Here is a 27,734-nt window from a genome sequence, read left to right as displayed (position 1 = left end):
ACTGTACCACTGATACACCTCCCCGACGGCTGTTTTCAAGAGAATGGAGGAAGTTTCGAAGGAGATAGGGAGGGCAGGAAGAAGGAAAGGGAGGGGAGAAGAGTCCATCTCTTTAAGAGACTAGCTATTAATCATCTACTTGTTCTCATAAGAAATCTCTAAGAAGAAGTTACCATGGTGTGGAAACTCCCCTCTGGCTACTTTAGCTTGTTTTCTGTGGGGAACAACGCCGGCGTCTCGGCTCAGATGAATGCTTGGTCTGAAACCATGCCAGCCACGGGCAGGACGCACTGAGGACTTCACGGGAGACAGGCTGGATCTCTAGTCACATCCTACTGGCTCCCCGACAGCAGGGTGAGCCTGTGAGGACAGCTCTGTCCCTACACCCGTCCTCATCCTGAGCACCCTGTGCCCACAAGATGGGGCTCGCCCTTTTTAAAAAATATTTCCGTCGCTGTTGGCAGGGACGCCCAGGTGAGAGAGGAAAGAAGAGGAAAGGGAGGAAAAACACTCAGGAAAGAGAGAGATTTTTTATTGTTGTTATTACCATTGCATTTCCTTTTCCTCTTTTCAATTTCACGCTTGAGATTTCTAATGTCATTATGAACCGTGGGGGAGGAAACGGTAGATATATGAGCCGCTGTCTGTGGTGATGGGACGTAACTGTGTGTGTCTCAGCAGAAGAGGCCATGTGTATTCTCTCACTGAGCGGCTTCGGCCCTGTGGGCCTGAGACCTGCCCAGAGGCCTCTTAGATGGGGACTTTCCTAACCCTTCTCTTCCCATCTTCTCCCCTCCTTCCTCATGGGCCAGAGGGGGAGAGAAAGACAGACACCTGCAGACCTCCTTCACCGCCTGTGAAGTGACTCCCCTGCAGGTGGGGAGCTGGGGGCTCGAACCGGGGGCTCGAACTGGGATGCTTACTCTGGTCCCTGTGCTTTGCGCCATGTGCGCTTAACCCGCTGCGCTAACGCCCGACACCCCCCCCCCCCCATGCTTGGGATTTAAGCTGGGACCTTCGAGCCTCAGACATGAAAGTCTTTTTGCATAACCATCATGCTGCCTATCTAGCTCTTATTTTTATTTAATTTCTTATTTATTGGATAGAGACAGAGGGAAGTTGAGAAGGAGGGAGGGAGGGAGAGAGAGTGAAAGAGGGAGAGACAGACCTTCAGCACTGTTTCACTGCCTACAAAGCTTCCTGTACACAGATGGAGAGCCAGAGGCTGGAACCAGGTCCCTGAGCATTGTGACCTGTGCCCTCAATCAGGTGCACCACCACCCAGACCCCAGAGGAGCCACAGCCACGAGCTGTGGAGCACCCATCAGCGTGGAGCTGTGGAGCTTGGAGCACCCATCAGCGTGCTCCAAGAAGGTAACGGGACAGAAAAGGATAGCAACCCAGAGACAGGGAGGTTACTGCTAGCTAGGGAGCTCGGATGTGTTGGCAGTCCTTGGATTGCTAAGGGGGACAAAGAAATGGACGCCTAGGGGCTGGGTGGTGGTGCATCTGGTTGAGTGCACGTTACCATGCACAAGGATCCAGGTTCAAGCCTCCAGTCCCCACCTGTGTGGGGGAAACTCCATAAGCAGTGAAGCAGTACTGTGAGTCTCTCTCTGTCTCTCTCCCCTTCTCTCTGACTCCAGTCATTGGGGCTTAGTGCTGGCACTATGAAGCCAACACTTCTGGTGGTCTTTTTAAAAATTTTTTATTTGATAGGACAGAGAGAAATGGAGAGAGGAGGGGAAGACAGAGGGGGGAGAGAAAGATAGACACCTGCAGACCTGCTTCACCGCCTGTGAAGCAAATCCTCTGTAGGTGGGGAGCCGGGGGCTCGAACCGGGATCCTTTTGAGTGTCCTTGCGCTTCGTAGTATGTGTGCTTATCCAGGTGTGCCACTGCCCCCCCCCATGCTTTCGCTCTTCTTCCACTTATTTCCCTTTTCTCTCTCAATTTCTGTCTATTTCCTAAATAAATAATAAAAAATAAATAGAAAAAGAAGTGGAAGTCTATTAGAGATTCTGTAATTCTGGGGCTACTTTTCCTAGACCCGTTGTGAGCTTGGTTTGGCATTGATCATTCTGGCTTATGGGCCAAGAGGTGGGGGTGAGGGAGGATATCTCTCAGATTTCCATCAGGCCTTTCTCATTTGAGTGGGTTTGTACCTTGGAATCTGTGTGTTGGAGTGGTGGTCTCCATGGCAACCAGACACCTACATCAAGTTGAGCTGATGGTGATGTCTCCTGCTGCTCTGTTTCGGATTTGGTTTGACTGAGAGTAACAGAGACCCTGAAAAATAGTGATTTAACAGAGACTACATCTCATGTAGGAAAAAGACATCCAGAGGCCATGCCTGGGGAAGCATACTCGTGGCAGTGTTACGAGGGATCCAAGCTCCTGTTCTGCTCACTGCTTTGTCTTAGAGGGGCCTCTTTGCTTTTCCTGCCCCAAGGCAATGGCTGGAGTTCAGGTCATCACATCAGTGAAACGGCAGGAGGAGAGGAGATTCCTGCAGGCTTTGCAGGACACCTCCAGCCACATCTCACTGGGCACAGCTTACTCACAAGTCTTTCTTGTAATTGCATGGGTGGCGCTTGTCCACAGCCTACAGCCTCTGAGCTGTGTCATGATATGTCCAGGGAATATTGCGGTTTTGTGGCTAAAAGAAAGGGAGATTAAAAAGTGGAGTTGAGGCTGGGGGTAGGTAGCATAATGGTCAACCGAAGGGACTCTCCTGCCTGAGGCTTCAAAGTCCCAGGTTCAGTCCCCCCCACACACACACCACTATAAACCAGAGTTGAGCAGTACTCTGGTAAAAATAAGTAAATAAAATGACAAATGTGTAATAAAGAAAAAAAGAAAAGAAACTAGAGTCAACAATTAACACTCTTAGCCATACAGACTAGTGCCATGGGCCCAAGTAGTCATAGGTGTTCTGATCTGAGAGGAAAAGGTTTGGACTAAATTCAGCTCAGTACAGTGCTACTTAGAATAGCTAGAATTTGGAAACAGCCTGAGTCTCCTAACAACAGTGGAGTGATTAAGGAAGTGGGAGATAACCACAGTGGGAGAGAAGTGATGCCAACCTCTCATTGCCTTCAACTTGGATGGAACTTGAAGGAGTCATGTTAAGTGAAATAAGGCAGAAGGAGAGGGGTGGGTAACAGGATGCTCTCAGAGGTGGCAATGAAGAAACAAAGAAGAAAGGGGCCGGGTGGTGGCGCACCTGGTTGAACACACATGTTATAATGCGCAAGGACCCAGGTTCAGGCCCCTGATTCCCACCTGCGGGGGGAAAGCTTCACGAGTGGTGAAGCAGGACTGCAGGTGTCTCTCTGTCTCCCTCTCTATCTCAACCTCCCTCTCAACTTCTGGCTGTCTCTATCCAATAAATAAATAAAGATAATAAAAAAAGAAAAAAAAGAAAAGCTTTGGGGGCCAGGCAGTAGTGTAGCGGGTTAAGTGCACCTGGCACAAAGCCCAAGGACCAGCGTGAGGATCCCGGTTCGTGCCCCCAGTTCTCCACCTGCAGGGGAGTCGCTTCACAAGTGGTGAAGCAGGTCTGCAGGTGTCTGTTTTTCTCTCCCCCTTTCTGTCTTCCTTTAATCGCTGCCCTATCCAGCAACAACGGCAGTAATAACAACAATAAAATAACAGCAACAATGATAAACAACAAGGACAACAGAAGGGAAAAAAAACAACCTCCAGGAGCTGTGGATTTGTAGTGCAGGCACAGTGCCCAGCGATAACCCTGGAGGTAACAACAACAACAACAAAGGAGGGAAGATACAGGGGGAAAATTAATTGTGGTCTATAGTCACAGGCCCAAAGATTATAGAGGGCACTAGAGAGGAGGGGGTGAAAGGGGGCTGAGCGGTGTCGCACCTCATTAAGCATTACACAAAGCATTACACATTACACAGTGAATTCAAGTCCCTGGGCCCCACCTGCAGGGGGAAAGCTTCATGAGTGATGGGGCAGGACTGCAGGTGTCTCTCTGTCTCTTTCCCTCTATCTTCCCCTCCCCTCTCAATATTTCTCTGTCTGTAGCCAGTAATAAAAATAAAAATATTTAAAGAGAGAGAGAGAGAGAAGGGAGTGAAAGGGGGTTGGAGACCCAGTGACCTGCGGTGGAGGAAGATGACAAGTTGGTAGAGTGTGTACTGTGCTGACTTATATTGTGGAGAGACGGGAAACTGGATATTGATGCTAAGTCTTGTAAAGAGACACACCTCCAATAAAATGCTCTTAAAGGGGGTTTTGTAGTAGGGCACCTGGTTAAGCCTGTATATTGGCAGGCAGAAGAACCTGGGTTCAAGCCTCTGCTCCTCACATGCAGGGGAGATGCTTTATGAGCAGTGAAGCAGATTTTCAGGTGTCTATCTTTCTCCCCACTTCCCCATTTCTTTCTGTCCTGTCCAATAAAACTGAAGAGAAAAAACAAAAAAGGAAAAACAAATGGCCACTGGAAGTGGCCATTTACGGAGCCCCGGGCAATAACACTGGTGGCAGAAGAAGAAGAAAAAAAAAGGTGTTCTTCAAAAGAATTAGCTATTAGGCTGGGTGGCATTTTTGTGGTGAGCAGCAATGTGATCTCTTCAGTCTTTCACTGTGAAGGACTCGGGGCCGCTTCAAAGTGGGCATGGCCTTGCAGAGGAATTATAATTGGCCAGTGAGAAATCTTGCCCCTCCTCTCTCTCTCCTTCCCTCTGTCCCTCCCTCCTTTCCTTCTTTTCTAGCTGTTGCCTGAGCTTTACTGCTCTGCGCCTGTTGGTATGCTTCTAATTCTGCTTTTAAAAAACCCCTTCTGTTTCATTTGGTTTAATCCCCCCTGCTTAACACTGTATTCTATTTACATTCTTCTTCTAGCGTTTGCCCTTCTTCCGTAGCCAGTCAACAGGTCAGGTTGAAAACTGTCAGGAGCTGCTTGTTACTGGCTTTGAAAGTGACTGGGATCCATGTGGATTCAGTCGGCGAGGAAGGATCGTCAGTTTCCCCAATGAATGGGGACTCATGGGATGCACCACGAGAAGGTCCATCCAATGCATAACCACTGTTAACAAGCACCACCCTCCCTCCAGGGGATTGGTGCTTCAGTGGTAGAATTCTTGCCTGCTCCGCCCCCTCTCCTTGTCACACCCTGATTTTCACCAGTCACTTTTCTCTCCACCCTCTTACGTCACATCCTGTTCACACCCTACTTGGAAAGTATATATAAGGACAACATTGTTCATTTTAGTTTAGTTTTTAGTTTAGTTTAGCTTGGCTTAGATTGTGCTGCGTTCTGCATGAATAAAGAGATACTGTGTACAACCCAACCATGAGTCCCAGGTCGTCTGTCTCCCATCAGTGAAGCTCAGCCCGACATGTGCCAATTTTTTTTCAGAGTGAGACACAGACATTCTCCCATTTTCTCTCTCTCTCTCTCTCTCTCTCTCTCTCTCTCTCTCTCTCTCACCCTCTCACCTCTCACCTCTCACCTTCCTCTAGTGCCATGGGGGCTGGGGCTTGAACTTAGGTCATGTACATGACTAAGCAGGCATCTTCCTGCGGGAGCTATCTTGTTGACCCACCACATTTTCCCCCTTTTCTATCTTTTATTAGTGATTTAATAATGATTAATAAGATTATAAGATAACAGGGGTATAACTCCATACAGTTCCCACCACCAGAGTTCTGTGTCTCGTCCCCTCCATTGGAAACTTCCCTTCATTTCCCCTCCTCTCCTCTCCTCTCCTCTCCTCTCCTCTCCTCTCCTCTCCTCTCCTCTCCTCTCCTCTCCTCTCCTCTCCTCTCTCTTCTCCTTTCCTTCCTCTCCTCTCTTTTCTTTTTTCCTGAAGAATTAAAAACATCCCCTTCAATTTTAGGCACCTGTTTTCTACCCTCCTCACAGGGCAATGTCTGCTTCATTCTGTGCATTTTGCTGAGGGTGGGAGAGGTGTCGAGAGCCCCTGGTGGGGCATCTTGTGTGGGTGTCTGCACAGAACTGGGCTCAGTGCCAAACTGGGGCTTTCTTCACACTGCCCCCAAGGTCCCTGTGGGTATGGAGAGTGTGTAGAGACCAGAGGAGCCCGTCTGAAGGAGAATCCTTGCTTGTTCGTGGACACGAAGGTGTTGGGTACCTGGCTTCAGGGTGGGGTTCAGAATGGAGCTGGGGTTTCTTTGACTTCAACTCCATTTCTTCTTTTTTAATTTTTAATTTTTTAAAATATTTATTTATTCCGATTTGTTGCCCCTGTTGTTTTTCTTATTGTTGTAGTTATTATTGTTGTTGTTATTGATGTCGTCGTTGTTGGATAGGACAGAGAGAAATGGAGAGAGGAGGGGAAGACAGAGGGGGAGAGAAAGACAGACACCTGCAGACCTGCTTCACCGCCTGTGAAGCGACTCCCCCGCAGGTGGGGAGGCGGGGACTTGAACCAGGATCCTTACACCGGTCTTTGCGCTTTGTGCCACATGCGCTTAACCCGCTGCATTACCGCCTGACTCCCAGACTTCAACTCCATTTCTTACTCTTATGCCTCCTACCACATGTGGACCTTAGGAACACTGCTACTAGCTCCATGAGCAGGTGTGTGTGTGTGTGTGTGTGTGTGTGTGTGTGTGTTATGGATGGGATGGGGTAGGTGGGTAGGGTTGCTAAATTTGGAAGCAAACTGATCCAGTGTAGTCAGGAAGTTTGGGTCCAGATGGGTCTTGGGGAGGAAGCCTGGGTTGTGTTTTAGCTGAATTGTCTTCCACTCTTGTGATTTGCAGCAAGTCCTGTGACCTCAGGCACCCCAGAGCCCCATGGACACTCAGCTGCTTCCCCTCCTATCTTGTGCCAGTGATGGGAGGGAAAAAATCCAGTCACGACTGTTTAATGCCTCTGTGCCCCACGGAGAAAATACCTGCGAGGCAAGGGCTGTAATAGCTTGCTAGTGGAAGCTGATCTTTGCTGTCAGGGTGCCCTGACTTTTAATCCCACGTCTCACGGTGGCTGGGGACCACGAGCTGCTTTCTGCTGCTCTCTCCTCCTCCGGCAGCAGTTAGAGCAGAACCATTAGGCTGACGGAGGCTCGAGTTTGACAGGCCAGTGCAGGCAGGGCTTCACTGCGCACGTGTTCCGTCCGCCTGTAGTGTTTCTTTGGAAACCTCTCTCAGTTTCTTTTGAGACTCTGGTCTTCTTGTGAAGAAATCAGCCACGACAGCCCTGGAGGTAAGTGAGTTAGTCCTTCAGAAGGGTGGAAAAAAATATATGTATCTGTTAAATGCATCAACAAGGAGGAAAATGGATTAGTATCGTATTTAAGACAGGACGAAGGGGCACGAGTCATCGGCAGTACATAAGCTCTAAATAGATTAAGGATCTGAGCTTGCAGGACACTTTGTAATCATTCATGAGGAGATCTGGGGCGCAGGGCGGGCGGGGTGTCCTTGAGCTGATTGCAGGGAGCACTTGTATCTTAGCGGCTCAGGAGTTGCAAATATCATTATGTGACACTGGTTTATTGCTTGGTATTTATCAGAGTGCCTTCCCATCCGCTGCCTTATCTGACCCTCGAAAGTAATCTTGCAACTGTAGATTTTATTAGGTGCATATCATAGCCGACGGGTGTGTTGTCATCTCTAGGGACTCCTCTGACCTGTCCTTGGGTGCTTACGCCGGTGGGGTAAACAAGGGGGGGCCTCCAGTGGTCACCCCTATCCACTTCCACCCCACCCACAGGGTGCACTAGGCTCTGCGTTAGTTACTGGGGGATACATGAGATGGGGTTCCACTTAGGATGCTCCATTCACATTGACGCGTGATGGAGGAGAGGGATGAAAACGTTGAAGCCTACTGAAGTCCTCAGAAGGAACTCAAGTCTTCAGGGAACTAAAACATACCCCCCCTTGTCCACCCGTCCATCTATCCATGCATCCATCCATCCATCCATTCAACTCATCTACTCATCCAACCTATCTAGCCAATCATTCATCTGTCCATCCTTTATACACTCATTCGTCCACCCACCCATCCATGTGAACATTTAAATACGTGCTCTGCTATATTAAAAACGATAACAATAATGGGGGTCAGGCAGCAGCACACCAAGTTAAGTGCGCACACAGGTTCAAGACCCTGGTGCCCCACCTGCAGGGGCAAAATCTTCACAAGTGGTGACGTAGTGCTATAGGTGTTTCTCTGTCTCTCTCCCTCTCCTTCTCCCTCTCAATTTCCCTCTGTCTCTACCCAGTAGTAAATAAATAACTAAATTTAAAACTAAATGAATAATACTGCTAACAAGTTGAGGTGGGTCTCCAGGAAGTCAGGAGCCTCATTACCCATACCGACTGATGCTTTTCAGGATGACATCCAGTGAGAGAGATCCCTCCCCTACTGAAGAGAGCAGCAGGGATGCCCCTAGTCCTTTCTGGGTTGCAGTAGGAGGTCAAGTGTTGCCAGCTGATCCGGGGAGAGTTTGTCTATGATGTCGTCAACTTGGGTGTTCTCTTTCTGGACCTGGTTCTGAAAGTCCTGGGTCTGTGCAAACTCTGACCCTTTGGGAGTCTGTCCTTTCTGGGTCTATGCCATTGAGATGTAGTATCTCCCTCCCCACCTCTTAACCTACCAGCCTCATCCAAGATGGGGTCCGTTGCTGTCTGATTAGTGTCTGTAGCCCTCTCTGCTGTCTTCTCTCTAGCATTTAGCTTACACAGCTTCTAAGTACTTGTTTATTTCTCTTTTTCCTTCCTAACTAGAAACACCTAGACAGCAGGGACTGTCTGTTTTATCCAGGAGATTCAGTCCATAGAACACAGTTGGTTTGCACCCTTTTTAAAACAAGTGCTTAATGAGCATGGTGTGTTCATTAGAGGGTGTCCTTGGGGTTCACTGCCTTTGGGCCCAACCCAGTCTCTCCAGATTATCTTTGTGTGCTGGTATCCTTCCCTGGAAGCTCGGAATGAAGTCTCCACGTTGGCAGTGAGAAACCATCCCTGCTGAGTCTATAAGGAAGTTGGTCTTTCCGATTCTCCCAATGAAGGAAGAAACTAATTGAATGTAAACTCATTACATCTCTGAAGCACTTTGAAAATTTCCCCACGATTTAATTATGATGGACTTCTCAGGATGTGGTCATGCCAGGAAATGTCTCAAATTATCAACTGTGTGGCATGAACTAAGATCAGGGGCCATGGGTATTACCATCCCTCCCCCCACCTTCCACCACCCCGATTCTAATATCACTTTATTTAGCAAATGTTGATTGACAGAGTTTTTGTTGCCACAAGAGAACATTTTCACATTTCTCCAAGATAGGCATCATTTCACTCTCGACCAAACCATTATCTTATTCTACCAGGAGGGCTTAGGTCCCCAACCTCTCCTTAGTAGTCCTCTGGACTCCATTCTTAGTTCCTCAGTTGGCTGCAACACACTACAGTTCATTGATGATTCACCCTGGACTTTCTTTTGTTCCATAGAGCCCACCAGTGAGTGAGATCATCTGGTATTCATCCTTCTCTTTCTGATTTATCTCACCCAACATGCTTCCTTCTAGTCCCATCCATATTGTATCAAAAGAGAACACGTCATCATTTCTTACAGGTGTGTAGTCTGTTGTGTACCTATGACACAACTTCTTGAACCAGTCATCTGTTGTTGAACACTTGAGTTGTTTCCAGCTGTTAGCTGTTACAAATAGCTCTGCTCACATTCTGTGGTCATGAGTAAGAACGTTCCAAGCTGCCCCAATCTCAGGACCCAGCTTCCTCAGGTGGAGCATAGAGTATGTTGTCCAACCTCCCTTCAGAGGATGGAACATTCTCTCCTGTTGTTGATCTAAGTTGAGGGCAAGGTCCTATGGGGTCTGTTTTGTTGTTCCTGATAGAGATGACTGGTAACAATGGAGCTACAGGGATCAGAGGTCACATAGGCTTCTAAGCTAAATCTGGGCCCCAGATCACATCAAATTGATGGGGTTTACAGTCAACAATATTTATACACTTTTCCCATATTTGGGAGCTACTCTCTTCCCCGACCCAGCTTTCTGGTCCTTTTTCCAGCCATGACATTATCTCCCCAGACAATAACTAGGATCCACCTGCATATCAGATTTCAGGCTCAGGGAAAAAGAACCAAAACCAAACACAAAAAGCTAGTATAGCCACAGGCCCTTTGGACTATAACTAAAATATGCCTGCTAGCTGTCTACAGAATGGAGGACCCCCCCCCCCCCCAACTCTTCATCTGCACTACTCCAGCCTTTAGGTTCATGATTAGTCAACAACTTGTTTGGCTTTGTATGTTAACTCTCTTTTCAGCCACCAGGTTCCAGATGCTAACATGATGCCAACCAGACTTCCCTGGACAGACGACCCCACCAGTGTGTCCTGGAGCTCCAATTCCCCAGAACCCTGCCCCATTAGGGAAAGAGAGAGGCCGGCTGGGAGTATGGATCAACCTGTGAACACCCATGTTCAGTGGGGAAGCAATTACAGAAGCCAGACCTTCCACCTTCTGCATCCCACAATGACCCTGGGTCCATACTCCCAGAGGGTTAAAGAATAGGAAAGCTATCAGGGGAGGGGATGGGATACAGAAAGCTGGTGGTTGGAATTGTGGGGAGTTGTACCCCTGTTATCCTATGGTTTTGTCAATGTTTCCTTTTTATATAAAAAAAAATAGCGATGAAGGTAGTGTGCACAGGTATTTTTGAACAGATGTTTTTGTGTTGTTTGGATAGATTCCTTTAGGAGAGGAATTGCTGGGTTGTATGGCAGGTTTTGATTTGTTATGTTTGCAGGAATCTCCAAACTGTTTTTCACAGGGCCTGCAGTAATTTGCATTCTTACCAGCAGTGTAAAAAGCTTCCCCTTCTCTCCACATTCTCGCCAGCACTTGTTACTGCTTTTGATGTAAGCCATTCTCATATAGGCAAGATGGCATCTCATTGTTGTTTCAATTTGCATTTCTCTGATAATGTGTTTAAAACCTTTTGCACATGTCTGTTGGACATCTGGATATCTTCTCTGGTGAAGTGTCTGTTTAATTCTCTCAGGTTTTTAAATCTTTTGTGTTACCTTTTTGTTTGTTTCTGCTTTTATTATTATTTTGTTTCTTCTGCTTGATTTGGAGTTTATTTATTTTAGTGCAGGATACTTTAGTATTCTGAAATTTTCATTAGATTGCCTTAATTGTTTTGGGTTAACAATTTTAATACATTGTTACTAGTCGTTAATAATTCTAAGTACTATACAATTAAGTAGATCAATTACTAATGTAGCATTTATGTTTTTTTCTTAACATTTTAAAATATTAAATGTATAGAAAAAGGCAAGAATAGGCAATAGACCGGTATATATGTAATATCTGTTGCTACCTTTGCTTTATCTTTTTCTCTATTTTTTTTTTTGCTTGAATCATTTACTGCAGATATTAGCCCTAGATACATCAATATGAACAATCCATTACTTAATGTAATTGTAAGATGGATTGTCACTTGTACATTATCATATACTCAAATCACCTAGTTGTCCTCCAAAATAACAGTGTCCTTTACAGCTTTTCCTGTTCTTTTCTTTGTTTTTTATTTTTCTTTTTAACAAAATTCTCTCTCTCTCTCTCTCTCTCTCTCTCTCTCTCTCTCTCTGGGGTTATTGCTGGGGCTTGGTGCCTGCACTACAAATTCAGTGCTCTCAGTGTCCATTTTTTTCCTTTCTTTTCTTTTTCTTCTTCTTCTTTTTTCTATTTTCATTTGATAAGACAGAGAGAAATTAGAAGTGGGGGGAGGTAGAGAGGGAGAAAGACAGACACCTGCAGACCTGCTTCGCTGCTTGTGCAGCTTCCTCCCTGCAGATGGAGAGTGGGATGCATGAACCCAGATCCTTACACTTAGGAAAATGTGTGCGTAGCTGGGTGTGCCACTGGCCATCGCTTTTTAAAGTTTTTTTTTAAAAAATATTTATTTATTTATTCCCTTTTATTGTCCTTTTTATTGTTGTTACTGATGTCGTCGTTGTTGGATAGGACAGAGAGAAGTGAAGAGAGGAGGGGAAGGCAGAGAGGAGGAGAGAAAGACAGACACCTGCAGACCTGCTTCACTGCCTGTGAAGCGACTTCCCTGCAGGTGGAGAGCTGGGGGCTTGAACTGGGATCCTTAAGCCAGTCCTTGCGCTTTGTGCCACCTGCACTTCACCTGCTGCGCTACTGCCTGAGTCCCTTTTATTTATTTATTTATTTTTTAGTGCACTCAACTGCCCATTTTCCTTAGCTCTCTCCATTTTAGAACAATTCTGAAGTTTTGTCTTTCATAAAATTGACATTTCTGAAAACTCTAGGCCATTTGCTCCTTCAATTTGGATTTGGCCCATGTTGCTTTGTTATTGAAGTGTGATTACTTTTCATTACCTCCAATCTACCTACCTACCTACCTACCTACCTACCTACCTACCTACCTACCTACCTAAGTGATGTCTCTCTCAGTGAATCGCATCACTTTATTTGTGTCTGTCATGCTATACTGAGCTGTCAGAAAGTCACGATGTATTTTCTATGTTTTTCAAAGCAAAAATGCATATGACTTTTCTGAAGACCCAATATTCAATATTTTTGCAATATACAGAGATAGATAATGACCTACTGCCTGGCCAAAAGGATAATTTAGATAATTTAAATTCCCTTTTTGTGAAGATGAGTTTCTGTTAATTATAGCTTTAAAAAAGCTGAAAAGGCCTACTAAAAGTAACATATTTAGTTTTACATTTTGTTTTGATCAATATGACATTGAATGCACATTTGTTAAATAAAAGAGTGATGACTTAAAAATCACAAATTTGAAGTTTTGTTGAGGAACTAAAATAGCTCATTGTTGCACTCTTTTGTTACTCTTTCTGTAAATCTTTCAGGTGTAAAGACGGGTTGCTCTTTTTTTTCCTTCTGTTTTGTTTCCTGATGTATGCTTGTAGACTATGAATTTCCCTCTTAGTACAGCTTTAGCTACTGTACTAAATGAAGACATGACCTATCAGCCTACTGTAAGGATCCCGGTTCAAGCCCCCAGTTCCCCACCTACAGGGGGTTGCTTTGCAAGCGGTGAAGCAGGTCTGCAGGTGTCTTTCTCTCCCCCTCTCTGTCTTCCCCTCCTCTCTCCATTTCTCTCCTATCCAACAACAACAACAACAGCTATCACAATAGTAACAATAATAACTACAACAAGGGCAATAAGGGCAACAAAATGGGAAAAATGGCCTCCAGGAGCAGTGGATTCATAGTGTAGGCCCTGAGCCCCAGCAATCACCCTGGAGGCAAAAAAAAAAAAAAAGGGAAAAGAAAGAAGGAAATCCTTTGTTGAATTTATGCCAAAATATCTAATTCTTTTAAATACTGACATAAATGGGATTAATTTATCTTCTCAGTACTGACATATATTTAGTAGGAATGTTTATGATATGTGTATTACTTTGGTAGTCTTTCTTACTATATTGTTTAACGATTCTAATACTTTCTAAGAGTTTTTTTTTCCTCATTAAAAAAACATTTTTTTTTTTTTATTGCTACCAGGGTATTGCTAGGGCTTGGTGCCTGCACTACAAATTTACTGTTCCTGGTGGCTATTCCCTACCCAGTTATTTGCTAGGACGCAGAGAAATTGCGAATAGAGGGGAGATAGGTAGAGAGATAGAGAGACACCTGTAGTACGTGCTTCACCACTTGTGACACTTCCCCGCTGCAGGTGGGGAGTGAAGGCTTGAACCCTGGTCCTTGTGCATGGTAATGTATGGACTTAACTGGATGCACCACTGCCCAACCCACCCACCCACCCTTTTCATCTGAATTCTTCAGAATTTCCTATGTATAGTATGTCATCTGCAAATAATGATTTTTTTTTTAATTTCTCTTCCAATTTGGATTTCTTTTTCTTGCCTAATTGCTATGGATAGAATTTCCAAGGCTATGTTGAATAGTAGTAGTGGTGATAAAGTAAAGTAATTTTTTTTTTTGCCTCTAGGGAGGGTTATTGTTGGGGCTCCGTGCCTGCACTACAAATCCACTGTTCCTGGAGGCCATTTTTCTCATTTTGTTACCCTTGTTGTTATCGTTATTATTGTTGTTGTCATTGCTGCTGTTGTTGGATAGGAGAAAGAAATAGAGAGAGGAGGGGAGACAGAGAGGAGGAGAGAAAGACAGACACCTGCAGGCCTGCTTCACTGCTTGCAAAGCGAACCCCCCGCAGGTGGGAGTCAGGGTCTCGAACCCAGATCCTTGTGCCAGTCCTTGGGCTTCATGCTCTGTGTGCTTAAACTGCTGTGCTACCGTCTGGCCCTCTCAACTGTGATCTTAATGTCTGCTTGGATATTGAAATTGGGCTTGGTTTATTATTATTATTTATTTATTTATTTATGACTGAATAGCGACAGAGAGAAATTGAGAGGACAGGGGGAGGTAGAGAGGGAGAAAGAGAGAGAGATACCTGCAGCCCTGCTTCACCACTTTTGTGAAGCTTTCCCACTACAGATGGGGACCAGGGGATTGAACCCAGGTCCTTGCGTATTGTAATGTGTGCACTTAACCAGGTGTGCCACCGCCTACCCCCCTTTTTTTATCGCGGTTATAGATGCTCACATCTAGAAATAGCCAGTGCTGTTCAAAGACTGAAAAGGGACTTCCCCATTACCCTTCTTCCTTGCCTTCCCAGGCCTCATCCCCTTTTCGAGATCTGACCACTTTTGTGTGTCTCTAGCTGTGTTCTCCCACAGTTCCAAATAAATGAATCCTGCAGTTTCTTGATTTGGAAGCCAGTGTCCTTTGGTCCTGATAAATGTCATTTTATATTCTTTGAACAGTGTCCCCTGCTGGCCTCTGTGCTCTCTTTATTAGTTTCATTAGCTGGCTGTCGGACTTCCTGGACTGTACCTTTTCATTTCCTTCTCTTGTCTCTCTCTATTTTATAATTTCGAACAAAATGGTGGGACATTTCATTGACTTGAATGCTATCAAAAGTGCAGTACATTTTATCTGGTTGTCTTCCTACATTTTTTTTTCTCACCATTACTATTTATTTATTTTTTATCTTTATTTGTAAAAAGGAAACACTGACAAAAACCATAGGAAAAGAGGGGTACAACTCCACACAGTTCCCACCACCAAAACTCTGTAGCCCATCCCCTCCCCTGACAGCTTTCCTATTCTTTATCCCTCTGGGAGTATGGACCCAGGGTCATTGTGGGAAAAGAAAGTGGAAGGTCTGGCTTCTGTAATTGCTTCCCCGCTGAACATGGGTATTGGCAGATCGATCCATACTCCCAGCCTGTCTCTCTCTTTCCCTAGTAGGGGCAGGGCTCTAGGGAAGTGGGGCTCCAGGACACATTGGTGGGGTTGTCTGTTCAGGGAAGTCTGGTTGGCATCATGTTAGCATCTGGAACCTGGTGGCTGAAAAAAAGAGTTTACATATAAAGTCAAACAAATTGTTGACTAAACATGAACCTAAAGGCTGGACTAGTTCAGATGATGAGTTGGGGGCCTCAGCTTTTGTAGATAGTTAGTAGGCCTATTTGAGTTGTATTCCAAAAAGCCCATGACTATACTAGTATTTTTTTTCCCCTGAGCCTGACATCTTTGCTTTTTTAAAATTATATTTTACTTTTATTAGTAACATAACATTGTTTTATAAAACATAAGCTATCTGGAATATTTTCGTAACCCACGCATGATGTGTGTGTCACCATACCCTGTGATATGTTCTGTGCCCCCTGCCATTATATGTGCGATGTAGATGACTAAAGCAAACGAACTTCCGAAAAACAAATAAATAAGTAAATAAATCAATAAATCACACTGTCTTTTGGATTTTCTGAGAACGAAGGCAGCTATGGTGGGAGGAGAGGGGAGTTGAGACTGCAGTATTTTAGTGAGTTCATCTTACTAGGGGATAAAGCTTTCAGTACAGTTGTTGATATGGGGGTACTTTTTCTCATCTCCCTGGATTTCCAGCCTTCTCCATGGCTTCCTCTCTTAGACTCCTTTAGGTTGGCGCAGTATACCACACCCAGCAGAGGTTCCGCCTCCCCTCCCCTCCCCTCCCCTCCCCTCCCCTTTTTCCTTTCCTTTCTTTTCCTTCTCTTTTCTCTTCTTTTCTATTTTTCATCCCCCTAGCCCCCTTTCTATCTTTCTCCACCAGGGTTTTTGCTGGGGTGCAGTGCCAGCACTTTGAATCTACCTCTCTTAGCAGCCATTTTTTCCTATTTTTATTTGAAAAGACAGAGAGATTGAGAGGGGAGGGGGAAAGATAGATAGACAGATAGATAGATAGATAAATAGATAGGGAAACAGTGACACTTATAGCACTGTTTCACCACTTGTGAAGATTCTCCCCTGCAAGTAGGGAGCTGGGGCTCAAACCTGGGTCCTTGTGTGTGATAATGTGTGCATTCAATCAGATGCACTTAAACCACTGTTTTGTTTTGTTTTTTAAACTCTTTTTCTATTCTCCTGGGTTCTTTATTTATTCATGGATTTATGCCACCTATCATATGTGCCGTATGCTTTCTTTTTGTAGACATTACCTCCCTGAATTCCATGATTCCCACCCACCCCCCCCACACACACGCACATTTCCTCCTTGAATCCTCTCTGGTTATTGAAGTCTTCTGAACAAAGATTGAAGACTTGAATTTTGAGTGTCAGGTCTGTGCCACATGTGTGGGCTCACTTAAACACACAGTAACCTGACAAGTCGGGCTGGCACCAACTTGCAGATGCTATCACAATTCCATCCCGACTTCCTGATGACCTCACCAATGTATCCTGGAACCTTTCCCTACTAAGGAAGCTAGAAACAGGCTGGGGGGATATGAATCGACCTGCCAAAGCCCATGTCCAGTGGAGAAGCAATTATAGAAGCCAGACCTTCTGTACCCCATAAAGAATTTTGGTCCATACTCCCAGAGGGGGAGAAATGACAGGGGGAAGGTTCTGAACTCCATTAGGACCTGGAGAGAGAAGAGCAAAAAGGGATCATGGAAAAGAGAAAGTGCAAATATATAAAAATATAGATAGATAGATAGCTGTAGAAATAACAGTTAACCTATATCTGTAGCTTCCAATGGAGGGATTGGGGATCCAGAACTCTGGTGGTGGGAACAGTGTGGAATTACATCCCTATTATTTTGTATGTGTATATATTTCTATGTCGGGGGCTGGTGTTCCCCTCTGTGAGGGACAGACAGCATGGCACGGAGATCGAGCCTTGTGCTACAGCGTTGTTGGATTCTTGACTCTCCTACCCCACTAAGGAAAGATAGAAATAGGCCTGGGGTGGGGTTGGGGGGTGGATTGACCTGCCAATGCCCATGTCCAGTGGAGAAGCAATTCCAGAAGTCAGAACTCCCACATTCGGCACCCCCAAAAGAATTCTGATCCATACCCCTATAGGGTGAGAAATGGTAGGGGAAGATGACTAGAGGCTTCTGAACTCCACCTCCATCTGGACTCGGAGAGAGAAGAGGAAAAACAGAAGGAAATTCGCAAGTAGTAAGAGGTGTAGGTGTGACTTAGGAAGGAAGAAAAAGCAGGACCAGAACAAAAAAAAAAGACACCTGCAGCTCTAATTCCCTTGTGAAGCTTTCCCCCTACAGGTGGGGACCAAGGGCTTGAACCCAGGTCCTTGCACTCTGTAGTGTGTGTGCTTAACCCGGTGCACCACTGCCTGGTCCTGAGAGATTAGCCTCTTACTCAAGGTCTCCCAGCTGGGTGCTTGAAGTGGAAGAGCTTGGACACAAACCAGGTGGACTGACTGTAAAAACATGCCCTCTGACATTGTTTGGAATCATGGGTGTCATCTTTCCTTCTCCTGGATCATGAAATGCCTGTGGCTCAGCTTCCTTGGCAGTTTCTTTTGAGTTAGGAGAGAGGCACAAGGCTAGTAGTGGTTTTGTCTTGTCCTTGTGACTTAGTGGAGCCGTGCGGTACACATAGATAGAGTCTGATCTGGCTTCTGTGCCTCAGTACCATGATTTTGAGATTCATCTGTGTCATTGTATTATCAACAGTGTCTTTTTTCCTTTTTATTGCTAAAGACTTTCAGATCATAGTTATGCCAGAGTTTCTTTATCCATTCTCCGATTAATGGCTATTTGGGTTGTTTCCAGATTGAAGACATGAATAAAGCTGGAGTCAAGCTGAGATGCTCAGATCTAGATCTTCTGAGTTTTTATTTTATTTTTTCTCCTCTCAACGAAGCTAAGACAACTCTCTCTCCTCTCCTCCAAGTACTGGCGGGGACTATCTCCTTAGCAGTCCGGGACAGATTGGATCACTGTGTGTGAATAATGGTGTTGGGCTAGGGGAGGCTTGTCCAGCTGGTGCAATTGTCCATCACTAGGCTGAAGTTGAGAGGGTGCTGATAGGTTGGTGGCTAGGTGCCATGGGGAGGCTGATTTGGGCAACATCCTGTTCTCACTTTCTTGGTGATTAGCTGGTGAAAAGTTTCTGTAAGGAAACTCCCTGCCTACCCTCCACCCCTTTTACTTGGTCTACGTGGAGTTAGTGGTTTTGGCTGACTTAAGGATGCTGGAGTTCTTTATCTAGCTAGTGCAAATCCACCTTGAAAGGACGAAAGCAACCATTATATTTTCACCTCTTTATTATTATTATTAATTCTTTTGTCACCAGGGTTATCACTGGGACTAGAGGCCACTTTTTCCTTTCTACTTTCTTTGAGAGGACAGAGAATTTGAGAGGGAAGGGAGATAAAGAGAGAGAGAGAGATGTGCAGACCTGCTTCACCACTCATGAAGCGTCCTGCCTGCAGGTAGGGAGCGGGGGTGGAGGGGGGCTCAAACCCATCTTGAGATTCTTGCTCATGCGAATACGTGTGCTTAACCAGATGCGCCACCACCTGGCCCCTCCCTTCTCTAATATTTATAGTAATAGATCTGTGGAAAAGGAATGGCAGGCTTGGATGAAAGGTCTGTTGTTTGACTTGGAAGCACTCGGGTCTTGTTTTAGATGGAGTCAAGGTCATTGCCAACATGCATTCCCGTCCAGATGGGCCTCATAACGTGGTGATTGCTGGGTAGATGCTGGTTGTGTTGAATTGCATGTGAGAATGGGAATGGAGATTTGGAACTGGACTGGACTTGGTGACTAACTCCTTTTCAGCTTCTTTGCCTCGATTTTGGCAAAGGATATTGGAACTCGGTTTGTTGATGGTAACTTTGAAAGCCAGCTATGTCTTGGGTGATTGTCAATGCTTCCAGCCATTTACTACTAAATTTACTAGCCACACCTCCCTTATACATTCAGTGTGTCCTTGTGACTTAGTGGAGCCGTGCGGTACACATAGATAGAGTCTGATCTGGCTTCTGTGCCTCAGTACCATGATTTTGAGATTCATCTGTGTCGTTGTATTATCAACAGTGTCTTTTTTCCTTTTTATTGCTAAAGACTTTCAGATCATAGTTATGCCAGAGTTTCTTTATCCATTCTCCGATTAATGGCTATTTGGGTTGTTTCCAGATTGAAGACATGAATAAAGCTGGAGTCAATGTTCTTGTTGCCAGACTCTTCGGTGGGGAGGCCTCTTCCCAGGCAAAAACTTTAGGGCTTACCTGCTCTGTTGTGCACCAGATGTGGGGGGGGGCCCAGAAGGAATGTTCCAGGGCAGCAGGGGTGATCGACTGGATCTTTCCCTGTGTAGCAAGAGAGGCCACCAGAGATCACCAGGGGAATGTTTCATGCACAAAATCAGTTTATTGAACAGCAAAGCAGGGTTTATAAGGGGTCGCAGGAGGAAGTGACATGTGGATACCATATATGGTAGGGAGGGAAAGGGTCAGGACTTTTCCTGTAATTGTTGAGCAAGAGGTTCGATAGGTTAAAGGAACGAGGAAGCAAGGTTAGCAGTAACCAGCAGCCAGAGGGGGGTCCTGAGGGCAGAGAGAAGACAGATCAGTTATGATCAGAGGAATGGAGTGGGTGGGGAAGGAGGGAGGGGACTTTCAGGCAAAACCATGATGATGTAGATGATAAGGGAGTGGGCTGCTGTGAGGCAGGGGGCTGAGAGAGGGAGCTTTTCCCTGGCGGTCGTTTTCTTCCCTGCTCGACCTCAAGTAGAGAGAGACTGACAGAAAGGCCGTGCCGCCCAGGCTCCCACTTTTCCGTAGGAGGTCCCACATAATGCTCAACCACATCCTCACAATTTCCCTACACTTGCGTAGGGAAAAATCTTTGTGTGGATTCATTTATATATTTATTTATTTTTGCCACCAGGGTTATTGCTGGGGCTCAGTGCCAGCACACTATGACTCCACTGCTACCGATAGCCATTTTTTCCCATTCTTTTTTTTTTTTTTTTCTTTCTATTTTCATTTGATAGGGCAGGGAGAAATTGAGAGGGGATGGGGAGATAGGGAGAGAGAAGGATAAACACCTGCACACCTTCTTCAGCGTTCATGAAGCGTCCTCCCTGCAGATGGGGAGTGGGAGCTTGAACCCGGGTCCTTACTCATGGTGATATAGGCACCTGCCTGGATGTACCACCTCCCAGCCCCCATTTTTGTTGCTGTTGTTGTTGTTCTCTTGGGGATCAGCTATCTAGGAGAGCAATAGTGCATCAGAGAGCACTTTATTTTTCTCCAGGGTTATCACTGGGGCTTGGTGCTTGCACAACAAATCCTCTGCTCCCTGTGATCTCTCTCTCTCTCTCTCATTTTGTAGAACTTGAGAGGGAAGAGGGAGATAGAGATGGAAAGAGAAAGAGAGACACCTGCGGCACTGCTTTACTGCTTGTGAGACATCGCTCCCTGCAGTTGGAGAACAGGGATTTGAACGAGGGTACTTGTGTATGATAGGGTTTGCATTTAACAAATGTTCAATGTGCCGCTGCCGTCCCCCTTTGTTTATTTATTTTTTAAAGCTGTAGTGCTCTTTCCTAGTATGGGCAGTACACATAAATAAGAGTCTGCCCATTATTCCCACTGGTTAGACAGACACAGCTAATAAACCAGGCCATGCAAGTAGACTTGCATCAATTAATAACTGTCACTGAAACTGAATGGAAATGATTCCAATTTTGAGCCATTAGTATTCATTCTGACAATCATATGCAGATGGTGTGTTGAGAGGGCTTTTGGTAAAGGGAAACTGGGTCTAGTTCCAACCTCTGTATGGATTTGATTCATGGTTGAGTCATGGCTCATAGTTGACATACCCAGTTTGAAAGCTGACTCAATGCCCAATTTATCTTGTCATCCCTTCTGGGTTTCTGATGGGCTACTCTCTGTGGCATGGACCCGAGTGATCTCATTCTGGAGGATGGCATGTGGGCTCTTTTCTTCTGTTCATCCTTCCCCCACCCCCATTTTCTGGTTCTGCCTTCACTACCTCCATCAAGATTATATCAGTAACCTAGCAGCTGTTCTGTCAGTTTGAAGTCCTGGAGAATCTGTTTTTGAAGTTTGTGCTTTGTGGTGTGGTCTCTGGCTTCTGTGCTCTGAAAACTGAGAAATTCTAGCTTGCCACTAGAGTCCGAAGCAGTCCGCCCAGCATCCCAGGCTTCTTAAGTAGACCGACCAGCTCATGGCACCCAGCAACATTGTGTTTTTCAGCCAGGCTGATCCCCTACAATGTAATGTTGCAAATGTTGGCTTGTTTGCCTCCAGGACTACTCTTTCTAGTTCCAAGGCTCCAACCTTATTTCCTTTCCAGACTATGCCCAAGTTTTGAGAGCCATCTAGTACGTTTTCTTCAATGTTCAACTGTGTGTGTGTGTGTGTGTCTTTGCCATCTCATCTTTCCTGAGGCTCTCTCTACCACTTCAGATGTATGCTAAGATCCCTATTATTTGGATCAAGCGTAATGGTGGTCATGTAGTACAGTCTATATATGTGTGTGTGTGGTTTAGTCATGGTTTACAAGATTATAAGATTTCAGGGGGTGTAATTCTATACCATATCTACTACCAAAGTCTTGGGGCTATCCTCACAGAACAACACAAAATGAAACGATAGTCACCATAGTTCTCACCAAGTATTAGAGACAGTTTGGTCACTTCAAGAAATGTTCATGTATTTTTTTTCTTAATTACTTATGTTCTGTATGTGAGCAAAAGCATTTGGTAGTTGTCTTTCAATTCCTTACTTCACTAAGCATTGGAGACATTCTTTTTATTTCTTTCTTTATTTATTAGTGATTTCATATTGATTTACAAAATTATAAAACAACAGGAGTATGATTCCACACTGTTCCCACTACCAGAGTTCAGTGTCCCTATTCCTTCCACTGGAGACTGCAGTAGTTCTCCCAAAATCACAAGTATGGGTGGACTATTCTTTCTTATTTATTTATTTATTTATTTATTTATTTATTTTTATTTAAGAAAGGATTAATTAACAAAACCATAGGGTAGGAGGGGTACAACTCCACACAATTCCCACCACCCAATCTCCATATCCCACCACCTCCCCTGATAGCTTTCCTACTCTCCATCCCTCTGGGAGCATGGACCCAGGGTCATTGAGGGTTGCAGAAGGTGGAAGGTCTGGCTTCTGTAGTTGCTTCCCCGCTGAACATGGGCGTTGGCTGGTCGGTCCATACTCCCAGTCTGCCTCTCTCTTTCCCTAGTGGGGTGGGTCTCTGGGGAAGCATTTCTATACCTATCTCTATATACCTATCTGTGTGTGCCCATTGTTTTTCCCATATGGTCCTGCCTTCTCTTCCTTTCTAAGTCATACCTATTGCATCAGAATGTCCTTCCTTTTTTTTTTTTTCTTTTTCCGGGTCCAGATAGAATTGGAGTTCAGAGCCCTTCTGGTCATCTTCCCCTAACATTTACCCCTCTGGGGGTATGGACCAAAATTCTTTATGGGGTGCAGAAAGGGTGAGGTCTGGCTGGCTTCTGTAATTGTTTCTCCTCTGGACATGGGTATTGGCAGGCCGATCCACACCCCCAAGCCTGTTTCTTTTTATTTATTTGTTTATTTATTTATTTATTTATTTATTTTATTTTTAAATATTTATTTATTTTCCATTTTTGTTTCCCTTGTTGTTTAATATTGTTGTGGTTACCCCCAAGTCTGTTTCTTTTTATTTATTTATTTATTTATTTATTTTATTTTTAAATATTTATTTATTTTCCATTTTTGTTTCCCTTGTTGTTTAATATTGTTGTGGTTATTGATGTCATTGTTGTTGGATAGGACAGAGAGAAATAGAGAGAGGAGGGGAAGACAGAGAGGCGGAGAGAAAGACAGACACCTGCAGACCTGCTTCACCACCTGTGAAGCGACTCCCCTGCAGGTGGGGAGCCGAGGGCTCGAACCGGGATCCTTAGCCGGTCCTTGCCCTTTGCTCCACCTGCGCTTAACCCGCTGTGCTACCTACCGTCCGACTCTCCAGTTTTATTTTTTTCTGACTTGTTTTTTTAATGAGTGATTTAATAATGATTGACAAAATTGTAGGATAAGCAGGGTACAATTCCACATAATTCTCACCAGCAGAATTCCATATCCCAACCCCTCCATTGAAAATTTCCTTATTCTTTGTCCTTCTTGGGAGCGTGGAGCAAAGACCTTTATGTGGTGCAGAAGGTGGAAGGTTTGGCTTCTAGAATTGCTTCTCCACTGAATATGGACATAGGCATGTCGATCCATACACCCTCCCCCCAGCCTGTTTCTGCTTTTCTTTGATGGGATAGAACTCAGGGAAGGTGAAGTTCCACGGGTGTCCAAGCATTAAAAAAAAATCTTATTAGTGATTTAATATTGATTCACAAAGTTATGAGACAACAGAGGTAGAATTCCACACCGTTCCCGCCACCAGAGTTTTGTGTCCACATTCCCTCCATTGGAAGCGGCACCAGTTCGCCCAAGGTCACAGATATGTGTTGGTTATTATTTCTATAACTATCTATATTCATATATACTTGTCCATTTTTCTCAGTGGTCCTGCCTTCTATACCAACATCCTTCCGTTTCCCCTCTTGTCTCCCTGGGTTTTGATGGACATTCTCATTGATTGACTTCTACAAATCAATTTTATACCTGATTTGGAGACAAAAGTTACCTCTCCCTACCCCCCACTTTTTTTTTTTTTTTTTGCCATCACAGTTATTGGTTAGTCTTGGTGCTAGCATGATGATTCCATCATTCCTTGCGGCCACTTTTTCTTTCTTTTTCTGACAGAGACAGAGAAATGGGGAGAGAGAGACACTCCCAGCACTGTATCACTGCTTGTGAAGTTCCCCTCCATGCGGGGGACTGGGGACTTGAACCAGGGTCCTTGAGTTTGGTAATATGTGTGCTCTACTTGGTGTGCCCAGCTCCTAGACATTGTTATTTGTTTTCTGTTATTTAACTGTTAACTTCAGAGTAAGTATCTCCTTGGCTGCGGTTTGCAGGTTCTCGCCTATTCCTTCCTTATATTGATACACCAATCTTTCTGAGGCTAGTGTTCATGCTCCTTCCACAGACATTTAAGGTGCAGGGCTTGAGTTGGGGGTGCTGTTCTTTGGAGTCCTGGCTGCCTGTCTCCTGTAGACTTTCATACACCATCTTGTGAGGTGTGCTGCTCATTGAAAAATGGATACTCGTGCATCGTAAATGATCAGTGTGCGAGGATTTCCTCTTCCGTTTATTAAGAGGATCTTTTTTTTTTTTTTTTTGTCTTGTGTCTTGGTTTTTCTCCCGGTCTTTAAACTGTCATTACTGTAAGACAAGAAATGCTTAACTGCACCCTCCATGGCAGAATATGTTGATGTAGCCCTTAAGGAACTCTTCACACATTTATTTATATTTCCAGGTCTGAAATTGTCCCAAAATGAGCACTTACACACAAATGAAAAGCTTTGCCCGCTCTGGGCTAGGCGTTTAGATGATTGCTTTTGATTACTCTGTGCTGCCACGTCTGCCACCAGAGGGAAATTAATAGCATTATAAAGAATGGCTCCCTGTGGCTTTCCGCACAGTGTTTTGTGAAGCATCTTATGAGTCTTGCTAGGTTTAGGAATGGAAGTGGGTAATTTTATTCCCAGGGAACATGAGCTAGAGCTTGCAAAATATCTGCTGACTTTTAACTGGCTTCTCCCATCCCTGTCAGCCTTCTGTTTTAAGAGTGGGATTTAGGCATCTTCAGCAAATCAGACAGTTCATCTGGGGGTGCGACAGGGTATCACCATCATGAGGAAACACTCCTGAAAATGGAATTTTTTGGCGGGCTGGGTGGTGGCACACCTGGTTGAGCGCACACATTACAGTGTGCAGGGACCCAGGTTCAAGCCCCTAGTCCCTGCCTGCAGGGGGAAAGCTTCACAGGTGGTGTAGCAGGTCTACAGGTGTCTCTTAGTCTCTCTCCCTCTCTGTCACTCTCTTTCCCTCTCAGCTTCTGGATGTCTCTATCCAGTAAATAAAGAGTAAAAATTAAAAAAAAGAAATTAAAAATATATTTAAAAAAGGACTTAAACATTGAATTTTTGTCCAAAGACTCCTTTCCCTGCCTCCAGTAGAATTTTGTTTTGCCTCCAGGGTTATTGCTGGGGCTTGGTGCTGGTACTAAGAATCCACTGCTCTTGGAGGCTATTTTTTTTTCCATTTTATTGGATAGGACAGAGAGAAATTGAGAGAGGAGGGAGAGATAGAGAGGGAGAAAGAAAGAGAGACACCTGCAGACCTGCTTCACTGCTTGTGAAGTGAATCTCCTGCAGGTGGGGAGCCAGGGGCTCGAACCCAGATCCTTGTGCTCAGTATTGTGTATGCTAAACCCAGCACTCCACCACCCAGTCCCCTTCCTTCAGTAGATCTTCACTGTGAAACTGGAGTCTTTCATGATGATAGCACTCAAAAAGTAGACTATCAGTTTACATCTTCTATCTCTTTTTTCATATTTGTAATTTTCTCAGATCGTCAGTCTAAAGTCTTCCTCCACATGTACATGGACATATAGGTTAAAAAAGTCACGTGTTATAGTTTTTCAGGTGTTCATAAGCTTATACGTAATTCAAGGGTGATTAACAACATGGGGCAGCTTCTCTCTTCAAGTGTCTCCTGGCTGCTATCCCTCACCTCCCACTTTGGTCCTGGGGAGTGGGGTCCCTGTCACCCTTTTATACCCCAGGGGGAATCTGAGAGTGATAAGCTTGTGTTCTGCCAGCCACGTCCAACGGGAAGTGCTACAGTTTTTATTCTGAGATCTTCCAAAGTGGATTTAAGATGTACACGTGGGCACAGTAAGCATTGCTATAGTAAACACAGTCAACATTGGCATTTATATTTAGAGGGATTAAGGAACCAGGTGGTGGCGCACCTGGTTGAGAGCACACAGTACAGTGCACAAGGACCCAGGTTCAAGCCCCTGGTCTCCACCTGCAGGGGCAGGGAAGCTTTAGGAGTGGTGAAGCAGGGCTGCAGGTGTCTCTCTGTCTCTTTCCTTCTTAATCTCCCCCTCCTCTCTCAATTTCTTTCTGTCTCTATCCAGTAATAAATCAATCAATCATCAATAAGTGTAGTTAGAGGGATCCCTCTCTGATCAGCTATACTTATGAGGAGCAGCCATTGTGAGTATTAGACTCACTACAGCAGACAGTGAGCACTCAAGGGGTGGGGTGGACTAGGGAGAGCTGGAGGACCCAGTGCCCTGGGGTGGAAGAGGAGGATGGTCTGGTGGAGGTGAGGGACGCTAACACCTTTTTTTATTGGGGAGGTAGGTGTAAAACATACTCCTGCAACCACCACAACAATCCTGTGAACCATCATTTCCCCGAGTACAGTGATTCAGTGAGCCTCAACCATGCCAGAGAGGAAACATGGGTTCATAATTAAGAGCACAATCTGGCTTCCACATCCTGCCCGTCAAGTCAGCTGGGTGAGTAACTTGGCCTCTGACCCACAGAGAGGAGACGTGACACATACAGGTCCCCCACCCCTCCAGCTGCCACCTAGTGAGGCCATCCATCCCTCTACACTTGACTTCAGCTCTTGGCTTGGCTTCTTTCTGCTCAGCCAGCACAACCTCCTTCAGTCTTCTGTTAGGTTTCAGGAACCCATATGAGTGTTACGCTCAGAGGTTCGGGTCCCGATCACACGCGAGGAAGTTCAGAGTCACATGCAAGTACAAGAGCCTTTATTAGCAAGCTTAAGCTCGGGTCACAAGACTTCCCCTGCATGGAGGCTCTTGGGACCCGAGCTTACGCTCGCTAATAAAGGCTCTTGTACTTGCATGCGACTCTGGACTTCCTTGCGTGTGATCGGGACCCTAACTTCTGGGTGCAACAATGAGTAAGTTTTGATGGATTTCTTGTTGTGGGGGGGTATTTTAGATTTTCAGGGAAAAACAGTACAGGGAATGTCCCTCTACACTTCCTCACTGATGCGAGCACCGGACACAGTCATGGTACAATTTGTCAGGTGGTGCGCGCCTGTAGTCCCAGCTACTTGGGAGGCTGAGGCTGGAGGATCGCTTGAGCTCAGGAGTTCTGGGCTGCAGTGCGCTATTCCGATCCACACTAAGTTCGGCATCAATACGGTGACCTCCCGGGAGTGGGGGACCACCGGGTTGCCTAAGGAGGGGTGAACCGGCCCAGGTCGGAAACGGAGCAGGTCAAAACTCCCGTGCTGATCAGTAGTGGGATTGCACCTGTGAATAGCCACTGCATTCCAGCCTGGGCAACAGAGCGAGACCCTGTCTCTTTAAAGAACAAAAATTGTTGTATGCTCTCCCCCTGCCAAGAAAATTGGTTCAGTACTGCTAGTTTTCGCGCTTGTCCCCGCCCCCAAGGAAC

General features: G+C 45.3%; 1 protein-coding gene across 11 annotated transcripts in view; it reads left to right on the top strand.

Annotated features, from left to right (window-relative positions):
• The window catches only part of SLC39A11 (solute carrier family 39 member 11), a 373,844-nt gene that overhangs the window by 27,304 nt on the left and 318,806 nt on the right, over positions 1–27,734 (top strand). The window contains exon 1 of one of the 11 annotated variants that reach the window (XM_060202666.1): positions 7,054–7,198. The exons of the other annotated variants lie outside the window; for them this stretch is intronic. The gene's annotated coding sequence lies outside the window, so the exon portion shown is untranslated. Of the gene's footprint in view, positions 1–7,053; positions 7,199–27,734 lie in introns of those variants that run through there. 11 annotated transcript variants of the gene reach the window in all.

This window comes from Erinaceus europaeus, chromosome 12 (genome assembly GCF_950295315.1).
Source record: "Erinaceus europaeus chromosome 12, mEriEur2.1, whole genome shotgun sequence".
In the NCBI taxonomy this organism is placed as follows: domain Eukaryota; kingdom Metazoa; phylum Chordata; class Mammalia; order Eulipotyphla; family Erinaceidae; genus Erinaceus; species Erinaceus europaeus.
This window is presented reverse-complemented; position numbering and strand designations above follow the sequence as displayed.